Consider the following 14,959-nt stretch of genomic DNA (forward strand, 5'->3'; position numbering starts at 1 on the left):
TTTTGATCTAATTGGCTAAAAAAAAACCCAGTGGAAATGAGAGGGGAAATTTCTTCACAAAGAAGGTTGTGAAACTGGAAAAAAATCTGTCAGAAAACAGCAGATTGTGAAAGCAGATTGTTAAAACCTAGAAATCAGACTTAAATCCAAAGGTTGGGTTTGGTGAGGCCTTGGTGTTCTGAACTGCTCAATATTTTACCCAGACCAGGATGATTACTTAATATTTAGCAGGGCTCTCTGTTTATGATCAATTTTTGATGCTTCTTCCTTGAGCATCTTCGAGATTACTGTATTTATCGGGCTGTTCAAGTTGCTTTGGGTCATATCTAGACTGGCCTTGGTTCAGTTAGCTTTTAATTTTTGATGTAAGCAAATCTATATAGTAAATGTGCACATGAAGATGATTCATTTGCAGGGTTGAAGGGGAAAAGTTAGCAAGTAGAATTAAGTTGAATTGGTCAGTTATGTTGAGATGAATAGCCTCTTTTCTACAAGGTCTGTGGGGAAGATTTGGATAGAAAGTGAAGGTTGTGTTGGAGTCTAATTTGGAACAGAATTTGGCCAGGCAAATTTTTCACTCAGTTGGTGGTCTGTATCTGGAACAAGTTGCCAGAGGAAGTTGTAGAAGTGGGTGCAGTTACAACATTGAAAAGGTATTTGTACAGGTATATGAATGGGGAGGGCTTAGAAGGATATGGACCAAATGTAGGTCGGGGGTCTAGCCAGAATGCCAACTTGGTTGGCATGGATGAGTTGGAACAGATTGCCTGTTCTGTGTTGAGTGACTCTATGATTCTAATTCAGCCACTCTGGTGGATGTTAAACCCAGGGCCTGAGCTTTAAATCTTACTTATCTTAGGTCCACATACAAAGAGTACTGATTTACCCGATAGCTTTTCCAGTTTTCACACTGGCAACTCATTTATGTCTTTGCAGTGGGAAAACTGGGCCCAAATTGTATTAAAATGGCTGCTCCATGAAAGAATGAGCACAGATTTTATGGGGCACATGACCGAATCTACAGACTCTCGGTGACTCTGGTTTGCTTCTCTCTCTCAGACTGTAAGATGTGCTTAGGCAATTCCAGCTGGTGGCAAATCTGCCTTGCAGCAGGCAAAATGAAATTTCATGTAATATGACAGTTTTATTACTATGACAATAAATTGAATCTTGAATCTTTTAAGAGTATGATGTCTTGAGTTGCACCAGCACAAGGAGAATCATTGTCCATCTATTGTCACTTCTTCAAGACCCAGAAGAATTTTACTAATTTTAATGAAATGATTCTCAGCTTAAACTCAAGGGAGTATATTCCCATTCTACTTAATTTCTCATCGAAGGGCTAATTCCTTATTTCAGCAATCCTGCTGAACCTTCATTGCATTTGGTCTTTGACCTAGGTAATGAGACTTGATACCACACAATATTTGCATTGCAACTTTGCCAGGGCCAAATCTAACTATGGTAAGATGTCTTTATTCTTGTACTTAAATTCTTTTGCAATAAAGGCCAAACTATAATTGCTTTTCTAATTGCTTGTTGTATTAATGTACTATACTTACAGATCTCCCTGAATGCCGACTCTTATTTTCTGCCCAAATCGATTACCTCTGATTTACCCACATTGCATTCCATTTTCCTTGTCCTCCATGTATTTTGCCTATATCCTCCTGAAGCCTCTGACAAACCTGCTGCCACCCAGCTTTATACCATTAGCAAACATGCATGTATTGCATTTGGGCCCATGCGAATAGCTCGAGCCACAGTACTGATATCTGCTGTATATTCCTTTTTACAAATTCATTGATGCTTTTAGGGCTTTTATGTTTCTTGCTGGATTAGTTTTGCATTTTACCTTCCCTTATTTCTTCTTTGCTGCATTATGTATTGTTCCTAATCCTCATGCTTATGAGCTTTTTGGCAATATTACATCTTTTTCTATTCAACTTCTCTTGCTAGATTGGGCAACTTTTCTTGATGTGTATTTGTGCCTTAATGGTATATTTGTTATAAACTATGTATTACTTTAAAATGTTGTAGGTGTCTGTCAGATCTTTTGGTCTTACCTTGGATAAAGATGGATTTGCTCTTGTCCTCGCCTTCCATCACACCAGCCTCCACATTCAATGGATTGTAATTGTAATTTCTGTCTATTTCAATATGTTGCTACCTCCCGACACATTCCCCTTCTTTCTTTTAGCATTGTGAGGCAAAACTTGTGTCCACAACTACTTCTGTAACTCTTCCATTTTCACCTGTTCTCGCTCAATATTCAAACAATATTCAATATACCCAGAGGAGATAGAACACCTGCCCTTTGACCTCTTCCCTTCCCACCATCCAAAATTCCAAATCTTCTTCCAGGTGATCCACATGTACCTGTTTCACATCAGAATGCTTACAATGTGAAATTGTGTACGAGTTAATTAGGTATGATTAAAACAGTGGTTTTCAAACTGCCCTCCTAAACTCACATTCCACCTTAAGTAATCCCTATACCATAAGTGCTCTTTGGTTAGTGAGGAATTGCTTAAGGTGGTATGTGAACAGAAAGAAAATGTTTGAAAACCATTGTTTTAATCATATCTAATTGACTCATTATGTGCATGGTTTCATAACTCCAAATGAAATGGACCAACGACAATTTTTCTGAAGCAAATTATTTCAGTGACAATTGAGTCTAGAACAGTGGTCTCAACCTTCCCATCCCACATACATACCGCCTTAAGCAATTCCTTACCAATCACAAAGGCACTTATAGCATAGGGATTGCTTAGGGTGGAATCTGAGTTTAGGGGGGCAGTTTGAAAAACACTGCTCCACACTAAAGAAGCCAAACATTGATGGAGTGACTGTTCGCAGAAGACCTCTGTTCAGTCCACAAGAATGATCCCAAGAGTCCTGTCACTTTAATTCTCTCTCCCCTCTCCCGTTCCAATTTTCCTATTTTTGGCCTATTGCAATGTTCCCCAAAGCCTGATGTAAATTGGGGAACATTGCCACTTTTTCTGACCAGATCAATCACAGCCCTTAACAATCCACAATGAATTCAACAATTTCAGACACCCTGCCCTTTGGCATGTGTTAGAATTGGCCATTGACAGCGTTTCCTTCTCTTTTCTGATGCTGACGAAGCTGTTGAGTACTTCTAGAATTTCCTGATGTTATTTTAGATTTCATGCAGAATTTTAGATCCCACCAGTCCAGCAATTCTTTTTCTTTTCGTCAGCAAGTTCATTCATCTTGTATTTGTATCTCCTTAAGACAATTCGACTGTGATCACTGTGACTTTGCCATCCTTTCTCAGCCAGAGCCACAACCTTTTCTGCGTTTTATCTCCATCCTATTGCAGACATCACCTTTGTTCTTTGCATCCTTCCCCCTTTTCTGAAACTTAAAAAAAGTTTAATTTCAAACTTTTCTCAGTTCTCATGAAAAGTTATCAACACAAAATGTTAACTCTTTCTCTACAAAGATGCTGTCTAACCTGCTAACTGTTAACAGCATTTCCTGTTTTAATTTTAATCTTACTTGGGAACTGATGTGTATTTTCCTACAAGAATCAAAAAGACAGACAGATAATAAAAGCATAATCTTGTACTGTTTCTTCACATTTGTCACACATTTATTAGCTTCCGTGAAATTGCAGAATGAACGTTTTGAAATAATGGAAAATTACACTTGGCGACTGTTTGCAATCATGCTTCCACAAGATCAATACCTGGGAGGCATGAAAGATGCAAATGAACTGTTTATCTCAAGTGAACATTTCTGATTGTAAGGTAGTATTGCCCAGAAGTCAAGCTTTGAAATTGTTATGGGCTATCAGTTAAATCTCCTGTCTCGTGCTTTAGTGGAAGTGCTAAAACATGTCATGTGCTCAATTATATTCCTATCTTCGTGGTTGTATCTGTTCCCAAACTGCTTGAGATTTCAAAGCTTAATGCATTTCTTCTTAATATTGCAATCCTAAATTAACAAGATTCTGTCATTAAAAAGACAGAAAGTTCACTAACATGGCTATTACTGCAGATACATCCCATTCACACAATTATGACCAGATAATTGGGATTTGTTTTAATTGATGGGCAGTTGCGCTGTAAATCTTTTGAGGCAATGCACTGTGGACTAATGATGAATAGAGAGATTGATTTATGCCCTATTTTCTTTTGATTTGACTTTGACGTTGATGCATTGTGTTGAACCCCATTTTGTCATAATTAGTTCCTACCAGCAATTGGGTTTCATAAGCCATTCCATTAGGTTTTCACAGTCGCAGATGTAGTGAAAGCCATTTTGGGAGCGGATTTTCAATCAACATTTTCCCTGCTCATAGATTTAAAGAATTGCTGTGTCGTGGAATGTTGTTCTTCTTTGAGCTGAGAGGGCCATCACCTGTCTCACAAGTCTCCAACCAACTACCTGACATTTTCAAAGATTGCTCAAGCATTTCCCTCACTTGGTAACCCTGTCATATTAGCACAGGGATATAAAACATGCCGTAACCCACCATATAGAAACCTCTGCTTACAGTGTGTGGGCCGTTGCAAATTTCGAAGGCAGAGTTTGATCATTTGCAGGATATAGGCATCACCACTGAATATGGTCTCAAATAAGTCTCCAGAAAATTGGCGACAGTGTGGTGATTACCATGTGCTGAATAATGCCTTCATACCCAAAGGTACAATATTCAAAATTTACAAGATTTCTCAGCCAGCCTGCCCAGTAAATAAGTATTTGCAAAAATAGACGAGGTGCATGCTTACTATCAGATTTCAGTGGAATCTTTGAGTTTCTCCAAATACCATTTGGTTTACAGAACACAGCTCAAATGTTTTAGTGATTTATGGATCACCTTCTCCGGTTTCAATTTTGTACTTGCATTAATGATATCCTCGTGGCAAGTGTCAATGAATTGGAAGACCAGGACCATCTTCTAGAACTATTCCAGAGACTCAATGAGTTTGGCATCATTATCAATCTGACTAAATTCATTTTTGGGGCCTCTGAGCTTACGTTTTTAGGGCACAAGGTTACAAAAGATGGTGTCTTGCTATAGGAACTGAAGGTACAGGAAATTCAAGATTTTCCTAACCTGTTCTGTTTGGCCATTTGTTTATATCAATGCCCCATTTGCTTTGGCACTGCCAACTCCGGAGAGACATCTGAACCCCTGCCTGTCAGATCCTCCATCGTCTGCCTGGCAATACTGTACTAGATCTGGACAGACTGTCTGCCCAACAGACCATTTTGTAGTGGGGCAGATCCAGTCAGTTGCCTCCTCGCATGACTTGGAGGCTGGGGGGGGGGGAGAGCTGTCACAGTAGTGACCCTACCTCTTCCTGGTGCTGCGAGTTGATTGCTGGGAGTGACACATCCAAACCAGCTGCAGTTGCTAATGAGCAGTTGGCTGCAGTTGGTAACACGCACGCGCGGTCAGAGTGAGGAGTTGCGATGACGAGTAGGTGGATGAGCCAATAGGTAGGCAAGGGAGGTGGTCTGAGGGAGGGGCTGGGAAGAAGAAGGGAGCCCATTGAGAACAATTGGAGAGCAGAATAAAGGAAGGCAGGCACCCATTTTATGGCTGTTAAAACGTGAGTATTTGCCTTATTTTTGGATATATAATATTTAAATTACCCTCTTACAAGATCACAATCGAGCACCTTCATGCAGAGCACTGGTGCACCACAGGGCTGTATACTCAGCCCACTCCATTTCATGCTACTGACTCATGACTGCATCGCCAGATCCTGCTCCAACAAGTTTGTTGGTGACACAACAGTAGTTGGTCTCTCAGCCATGGTGATGAGTTGCACTTTAGGGAAGAGGTGGAAAAATCTCGTGAAATAGTATGAGAATAACGATCTAAGTCTCAGTGTGGACAAGTTAAAGGAGGTGATTGTGGACTTCAGGAAGACCAGAGATAACCACCTTCCACTGCACATTAATAGCACATTAGTAAAGAGAGTAGAGAGCACAAAGTTCCTTGGAGTGACACACAACATCTTCTCATTTGTCGGGAAGGTGCTACAATGACTGCACTTCCAGCGAAGACCGAGGCGGGATTTCTACAGGAGCTCTATCAAGACTATCCTGGCTGGCTGCATCAGTGTGGCATGGTTGCTACAGAGCATCAGATCAGAGGTCAATCTTCAGAACCATAAGAACGAAAAAGAGGATACTGGGGTCTCCCTCTCCCTCATCGATGTGATTTACCGAGATCATTTTCTAAAGAGGGCTCGCCAAATCAGTGAGGACTCTTACCACCCCATATTCAACATCTTCCATCTACTCTCTAGGTACAGCAGTATCAAAGCCAGAGCCTCCAGGCTGAGAAATATTTCTTCCTACAGTCAGTAAAAGTGCTGATACAAACCCTCTGTGACTATTTAATGGCACTGTTTTACCCCAGTTGACAAACAATTAAAGAATGCACTCACTCATTTCTTTCAGCACACGATGGAGTCAAGTTTCTCTATTCTCTTCAGTCACAACATTGCATTCTTCAACTCCCCAAACACCATCCAGCCACACCCCTCTGTCCTTCTCATTGGCTCACTGTCACATGGGTGATCCTGATGCTCTCACTCTCCTCCTCCTGCGTCCGAGATCCATCCCCCATATTCTGAAGCTTAACACACCTACGCATGTGTGCTGTTACTTCCATGCGTTGCTTCTCTTAAGTCATCATCGGTGGCCGGCACCACACCTGATGCAGGTAAGTACGTGACTGCGACAACGCCACTAAATTACAATAATATTTATTTATTTTAATATTTATATGTACTATGCATAAGTGTCATATGCACGTTATGTCTGTATGTGTTTTGCAGTGATTTACAAAGAGGACTGGAGAACGTTGTTTTGTCGAGCTGTACTTGTACAATCAGATGATACTTGAACTTGAACAACAGGTGAAAGTAATCAATAAACCAATGTGCCATTATTTAATGTGAATTTCTGAGCTCAAAAACAGACATAGATGGTCAAGTTTATGTCTGTGAGCTTAAGATTCTTTCACTCCATGATCATTTATTTCCAATGTTTATTTGATTTTGTTGAATGGTACCCTCTTTGTTTTAATAAATAGAATATTTATATATTCTATTTATTGTGATATTTTGATCTTTATTAGGATATTCTTGAATAGGGACAAAGGGGCTACAACTCAGAGAATCAAATTTGAATGTTTGGAAATAAATGATCATGGGGTGAAATGCAATGCTCACAGACATAAATGATGTAACTTGAATCTAAGTCTGAATTTGATATCAGGAATTAGCATTAAACAATGGCGCACTGGTTTATTGATTACTTTTGTCTGTTGTTCAATGTCTATCAGGATAAAAACAAGTTACAAGGATGTTAGTTTTCACAACCTGTAATTTCACTTCTGAAACCAGTAATACTTGGGTCAATCCCATTACAAATCCAGGAGGAAATTTTCTGTGGCACCTTTTATGATCTCAGAAAATATGAATGCACTTCACAGTATTTTTGATGTGTAATCATTATTTTGCTGGAAACGTGCTTTCTCCAATCTCCACCTGGCAACTATAGACAGCCACATAATACCAATAAGATTATCTGCTTTGGTAATACTGGATAATAGATTAACCTTAGCCAGGGCACTTCATCAAAATGAGCGAAATGGTGCCTTGGTTTAAGATCTTATCCAACAGACTAATATTTTTAAACCTGTGATCCACAGACCATTGATGACCTGTGTGTTTATTTCAGGTGATCTGTGACAATGTGGCAAAGAAAAATTCATCTGATATAATAAACAAATAATGGGTAAAACCTGGTTGTGCGTTTGATAATAAAAAAAATCCTAAACATTCTCAAAAGATTTTCCAATCAAAACAAAGCATCCTGTCAATTGTGTGGGAAGGGGTTTGTACTTATCATCCTCCTCGTCCACAGGTGGTCCATGGCATAGTCTGAGAGGGTTGTGGTCCGTAAAGGAACACTTCAGGTGGGCTGTGGTGAAATAAAGGTTGAGCCTACAGTGGGCTGACTGTATTGTCAGGCAATGTGGCTTTTCCCAATATGATAGTGTTGGCTCAGTCGAGATTTTAATTCTCGTGCATGGGAAGTGAGAAGCAAACCCAGAATGATTTGTGCCCGTAATGACAGTGCTATCAACTGAGCTGTAGCTGACATGTCAAGGACTGCAGCAGGCTTCTGATAATTACACTTCCAGCAATTATAACTAGCTCCAATTGGTGTCTGGAGTTTACTGGTGCATCTCTAACATTTGCACTGTAGTTTACATTGTTTCTGGTGTGCCTTCATTCTAGTTTAAAAATAATTGAAAAGTTAATGGAATATTGGTTTTCATCTCAAATAACTGAAAATACAACAATGAGAAAGCAGGACTTGGGTTATAAAGAGCCTCTGTTTTGTTCCAGCTGGAGCATGCTGTTAAAGGACCTCACTTCAAGAAGGTTAAGTTATCCTGGAGGAGGTTACAGCACAGATTTGCAGACATGAACTCAGGTCTGAAAGATGAAGTAAACATTCCATGGACATGACTCGTATTGAGGGTGAACTGAATACAGTTATTCACAAAGATAGATAAATAAAGTATAGACTCACCAAGTTTTTTTTTAAATGGATGATCAAACCTGGACTCCAATGGCCTACACCTATTTTTGCATTGCTCGCAACAGAAGGACCATTGAACACGTGCAATTCTGTACATTAATTTTTTTGTTGTTTATAGTTTGCTTTTCGTTCTTCATTAATATTCAAGTATTACACTCCAACTGTTATCGTGCTGCTTTGTAAACTGAAAGGTTAGAAAAGCAGGAAAGGAAGTTGTCCTTGACCTTTGATCCATACTTCTAGTCACATAATTTGCACTTGGGAGGAGACAAATGATGTGTCTGTTATTCTTTTCCTCGTCAAGGTTGGCTGACCCCAGTCCAGTGACCCAGTGAAAAATCAATGCAGTGATGTGTTTTTTAATAAAATAAAATTACAAAGCAGATATAAAATAAACACCATGGCCTACAGAGCACGGTGCAGTCAAATATCACCTGGTGCTATTCCAGTTTTAATCATTTGAGATTTTCAGTGAGTGTTTCATTGTTCAAGTGAAATAAAATCCACAGGATATCATTGCAGTCCATTACCACAGCATAAGTCAAGAGAGCAGCTGATCAGAGGGACGATCAGGGCAGCAATTGATCATTGGACACAAGTCAAAAAGCCAGGCATCCATTTCTCCAAAAGGCCATTATTTGTCATAGTCACTTCATTTACCTTCAAAGAATGAAACTTCTTTATCATCTGCTGTCAGGACACATGATGGATTCATTGACAGATTACTTCTTATTTTGCAGTTCATCAGACTTATTGATGAATACTATTTGATGTTAAGAAATTGAGTTGCCTGGGTGTTTGACTAATCTAGATTTCTCAGTTGTGCAGCAGTACATTATGAGCCATGCGGTTTGTTTAAGGAACTCTGTCCGTAGAATCTCAATGTGTATTTCACTGACACTCATCTTGCCAGGATCTCAAAGTCAGCCAAAATTAAAGGATGGCTTTTAAAGAGCCCTACCAGATATACTGACAGGATTTTATGAATCTGGAAGAGAACATGGTTACGTGGCCTTGTTCATGATCTTCTGCTTCTGCAGATTTTCAGAATTATGTTGCAGAATTAGAAACATGAGGCTAAGGGGCAACTTCTGATTTCTGTGGAGGTTTGAGTCTGTTACTGAAGACTGCACTCTCCAGATCCCTGAAGAAGAACTTTGGCTTCCCTTGGATCCAGACCATGCTGCCCAATTTTACTCATCTACTTTTTCCTCTTGATTCACACCCATACTGATCCCTGATCTCCTCACTGCAGGCATCCCACACCTCTCCCTCTCCACTTCCATCTCTCCTGACCCATCTGATATTCATACTTCTTCAAGCCCTCCTAATCATGGACTGGATTTGCTTCCACCTTTCCATTCTTGGGGCACTGCAGAAGCATCCACTGCAAAACATTAGAGCCAGACCTAATAATTTTGGTGTTGTCTTTATCAATGGACAACAGCAGATTCTACACCCAACCTCTGCAATAATAAAGTAAGTAATTCTTGTCCAATAATATGTCAATCCTTAGTGTGCTATTGCATGTGGTGAATTGAAAGGACAGCAATGGATTGAGATAAACAAACTAAAGCAAGCAAGTGAGAAATAAATTGTCAGCAGGTGTAAAAGATCACAAGATAAAGAAACAGAAATAGACCATTCGGTCCATCAAGTCTGCTCCTCAACTCCACCATGAGCTAAACTGCTCTCACATCTAGTTCTAAATTCCAGCCTTTTCCCCATATCCCTTGATAGCCTGATCTGGTCTCCAATGAATTCTAAAAATCCACGACCCTCTGGCTAAATAATTTCTCCTCATCTCTGTTTCAATTTTCAGACTGTGCCCTCTTGTCCTGGATTCACCCACCAAGGGAAACCTCTTATTCACATCTACTCTGTCCAATCCTTTCAGCATTCAAAATGTTTCTATGAGATCCCCTCTCATTCTTCTATTCTCCAATGAAGACAATGCAGAGCTGCCAAATGTTCCTCATATGTTAGTCCTTGTATTCCAGGAATCATCTTGGTATATCTTCTCTGAACTCTTTCCAACTTTATTATATCGCTTTTAAGGTAAGGGGGCTCAAAACTGCACCCATTACTCTAAATGATTTATCACCAGTGGCCCATACAGCCTCACCAACACCTCCTTACTCTTATACACTACTCCTCTTGAAATGAATGTCAGCATAGCATTCGCTTCCTTTACTGCTGATCCAACCTGGTGGTTAACCTTTTGAATATCCTGCATGAGTCCCTTTGCACTTTTGAATTCTGAATTTTCTCCCTATCCAAATAATACTCAGCCTGTTTATTTCCTCTTCCAAAATATACAACCGTACATTTCTCTACATTGTATCTCATCTGCCATTTCTTTGCCCACTCTCCTAAGCTGTCCGTCTCTCTGCAACCTTTTGGTTTCTTCAATACTTACTCTATCGCACATCTTGGTGTCATCTGCAAACTCAGCCACAAAGCCATTCAGTCCATAATCTAAATCATCAATATTCATTGTAAAAAGAAGCGGCTCCAACACCGACCCCTGAGGTGCACCACCAGTAACTGGCAACCAACCAGAACATGATCCCTTTATTCCCACCCTTTGCCTATCAGCCAGTTTGCTCCACCCAATCTAATATCTTTCCTGTAATTCCATGGGATCTCATCTTATTAAGCAGCCTCTTATGTGGCACCTTATCGAAGGCCTTTTGAAAATCCAAATACACAACATCCACAGCCTCTCCATTGTTCATCTTACTTGAGATTTCCTCAAAAAATTCCAATAGGTTGGTCAGGCAGGATCATCCCTTCATGAAACCATGCTGGCTTCAACCTCGAAGTATTTCTAAACCTTGTCCTTGAGGAACAAACTCCAATAACTTCCCACTACCGACGTCAGACTAATAGGGCTATAATTTCCTATTTTACGCCTCCCTCCATTATTAAAAAGCAGAACTACATTTGCGACCTTTCAATTCTCCTGAACCATATCAGAGTCTATTGATTTCTGGAAAATAATTTTCAATGCCTCCACAATCTCTAAAGCCACCTCCTTCAGAACCTGTGGGTGCACCTCATCTGGTCCAGGACACATCTATCTTTAGTCTATTCATCTTACTAAGCACTATCTCTCAAGTAATCCTGACTGTACTTAATTCTATTCCCTGGACCTCTATCAGGTACATTGCTATTGTCTTCAGTGAAGACTGACACAAAGTACTCATTTAGTTTCTCTGTCATCTCTTTATCACCAATTATAATTTCTCCAGCATCACTTTCAAACAGTCCTATATCTCCCCTTATCTCTCTTTTACTCTTTATGTATTAAAAAAAACTCAGTATCCTTTTGTATGTTATTTGCCAACTTTCTTTCATAATTTATCTTTTCTTTCCTAATGAATTTCGTTGTCTCTTTCTGTAAGTTTTTAAAAGTTTCCCAATTCTCTGTTTTTCTAATCACTTTTGCTTCCTTGTATGCCCTCCTTTTTGCTTTATTTGTAGCCTTAACCTCTCTCGTTAGTCACATTTGTGCCATTTTTCCATTCTGTGGTAAACCATTGTATGTATATATTTGTCTGTTTGGGCATTCCCATTGTCTGACTGTGCCTGTGGCTCCTCCCACAGGCTCCAGAATGTTCCATGGCTCCCTGTCCACTGCAGAAGCAACATGTTCTAGAGCTAATCAAAGCCTATCAGTTTGTTCAACTTCAGTCTTTTGGAGTCATTGATGATGTATCAATTTTATTAGCTTTAGGTTTATAATGGAGCAGATCCTGAAGCCGGTGAAACTGGAAATCGGCCCTCAATCACCTGAGGCATCTACCAACTTCAACCTCTAGCTACGCTGTTTTGAGGGACCAACAAATGACAGGTACTACACTCCCGAGTCAGCACCCTGGTGTACTCGATGATCAGGGACGCTGCATCATATCAGGAGGTCATGACCATTCTAAAGGGCCAGTATCTGCCAAAGATTAACGGTCTATTGCCAGGCAACTCCTGATGACCCGAAAGCAGTGACCCGGGGAGTCAAACGCCGAGTTCCTCTGGGCCCTGTGAACCCTCGGAAGGGCCTGTGAATATGAGGCTGTAACAGCTGCGGAGCATCCGGAGGACCTGATCAGGGATGCCTATGTTACAGGGATCAGGTCAAACTACATCCACAAAAGATTATTGGAGCAAGAGGAGCTCAGTTTGTGGAGAGCAGCTGAGCTGGAAGGTACGCTGAAAATGGCTCTCCAGAATACTCAACCAATAATGTGGCTGTCTCATAGTTGCCTGTGCACCACCATCTTGGGTCATGCCGGCACCCTCTTGCCCCACTAACGATCCAACCATGGTGACAATACCACGCGAACACCTCTGATCACCACCACCAGGTTCTGTCAGCAACCCAACCATGGCCACTGTAGTTGGAGAACCCAAAGTGCTATTTCTGTGGGCTAGGCAAGCACTTGAGGAAACGCTGCCCAGAGAAAGACACGGTCTGCTCCAGCTGTGGGAAGAAGGGACACTATGCTGAGGTGTGTAGATCTAAACCCCTTCCCAGCAGCACCGCATGCGGATTGTGGGGGCCACCGTCCTGGATGCTGCCATCGCCTGGAACTAGCAGGGCCACGTGTGAGTTGCAGGGATTGCCATCTTCCTTGCCATCTTCAGGATTCAGCAGAGCTGCATGTGGGCCACGGGGCCACCATCTTCCAAATCAGCATGTGACCTCTCCGCCGAGAGGTCCAACACTGGTCTCTGTCACACTTGACCAGGACAGCCTGCATCAGCTCACCAGATCAATGACAGACATTCGGGTAAACAGCCATGAGTTGCCTATTTGATAGTGGGAGCTCGGAGAGCTTCATTCACCCAGACACATGCTGCACGACTCCCGCATGGTATTTCCAGTAACCTAAAGATCTACTTGGCTTCAAGGTCGCATACAATGGATGTTTGTGGCTACCTCGTAGTCACTCTGACTGTGCATACTATAAAGACTTTAAACTTCTGGTGATGCCACAGCTCGGTGCTGCCATGCTACTGGGACTTGATTTTCAATGTCACCTTAAAAGCATGATGATGGAGTTCGATGGGCCCCACCCGCCCCTCACTGTCTGTAACCAGCAGTTCTTGAATTGCCCACTGAGCTCCATTTACTCTTCAGCACCCCCCCCAATCACATCCAGCGAGGAACCCAGTCACTCATCATGCACGATCTGAGGATTCTCTACACTCAAAATCACCCCTCCACCGTTTTTTGCCAATCTCATCCCAGACTGTAAACCCATCACATCAAAAGTTGGAAGTATCGGAGATGGGGCCTTTATTCAGGCGGAGGTGACGCAGTTTCTTAAGGAGGAGATCATTTATCCCAGCACCAGTCCTTGGAGAGCACAAGTAGTGGTAGTGAGGAATGGGGAGAAGAACAGGATTGGCATCGACTACAGTCAGACCATTAATAGGTACACACAACTAGATGCCTACCCCCTCCACTGTATATCCCATTATGTTGAACCAAATTGCTCAATATTGGGTTCTTTTTAACATTGACTTGATATCCACATATCATCAGATCCCTATCTTCCCAGAAGACCGCCAATACACTGGGTTCGAGGTGGATGGCCACCTCAACTACTTCTTGCGGGTCACCTTCAGCATCATTAATGGAGTTTCAGTCTTCCAGTGGGAGATGGACCGCATGGTAGATCAGTATGAGCAGCAGGTCACATTCCCGTATTTCGATCACATCACCATCTGCGGCCATGACCTGCAGAATCATGACGCCAACCTTCAAAAATTCCTCAAAACTGCCAAGTTCAATCTCACATAAAAAAAGGCCAAGTGCATATTTCGAACAACCCGCCTTTCCATGCTCGGCTGTGTCCAGACCCTGACTGCACGTGCCTACTCCTAGAACTTCCCCTCCCCAACAGCTAAAGATGCCCGGGCTTTTTCTGTTATTATGCCCAGTGGGTTCTAACTATGCAGTCAAGGCCTGCCCCCTAGTCAAATCCTCCACTTTTCCTCTGATGCCAGAGGCCCATGCAGCCTTCAGCCGCATCAAGGAAGATATTGCCAAGGCCATTATGCATGCGGTGGATGAATCCATCCCATTCCAGGTGGAAAGTGATGCATCAGACTTCGTTCTGGCTGCTACTCTTAACAAGGTGGGCAGACCCGTTGCTTTCTTTTTCCGTACCTTCCAAGGCCCCAAAATTCAACATTCCTCTGTCGAGAAGGAGGCCCAAGCCATTGTTGGGGTGGTGCAGTACTACCTGGCCAGTAAATGATTCACCCTGCTTACTCATCAATGGGCTGTTGTGTTCATGACAATAAGCAGCGGTGAAGTAAAATCAAGAATGACAAGGTATTG

The 14,959-nt window shown here is 41.6% G+C and overlaps 1 long non-coding RNA gene across 5 annotated transcripts in view; it reads left to right on the forward strand.

The window, feature by feature from the left end:
* Positions 1-14,959, forward strand: part of LOC138759876 (uncharacterized) — a 296,838-nt gene that overhangs the window by 158,876 nt on the left and 123,003 nt on the right. Inside the window, exon 6 of one of the 5 annotated variants that reach the window (XR_011355186.1) lies at positions 8,415-8,502. The exons of the other annotated variants lie outside the window; for them this stretch is intronic. This is a non-coding gene — a long non-coding RNA (uncharacterized lncRNA). The remainder of the gene's footprint in view (positions 1-8,414; positions 8,503-14,959) is intronic. 5 annotated transcript variants of the gene reach the window in all.

Source organism: Narcine bancroftii, chromosome 4 (assembly GCF_036971445.1).
Source record: "Narcine bancroftii isolate sNarBan1 chromosome 4, sNarBan1.hap1, whole genome shotgun sequence".
NCBI classification, from domain to species: Eukaryota; Metazoa; Chordata; class Chondrichthyes; order Torpediniformes; family Narcinidae; genus Narcine; species Narcine bancroftii.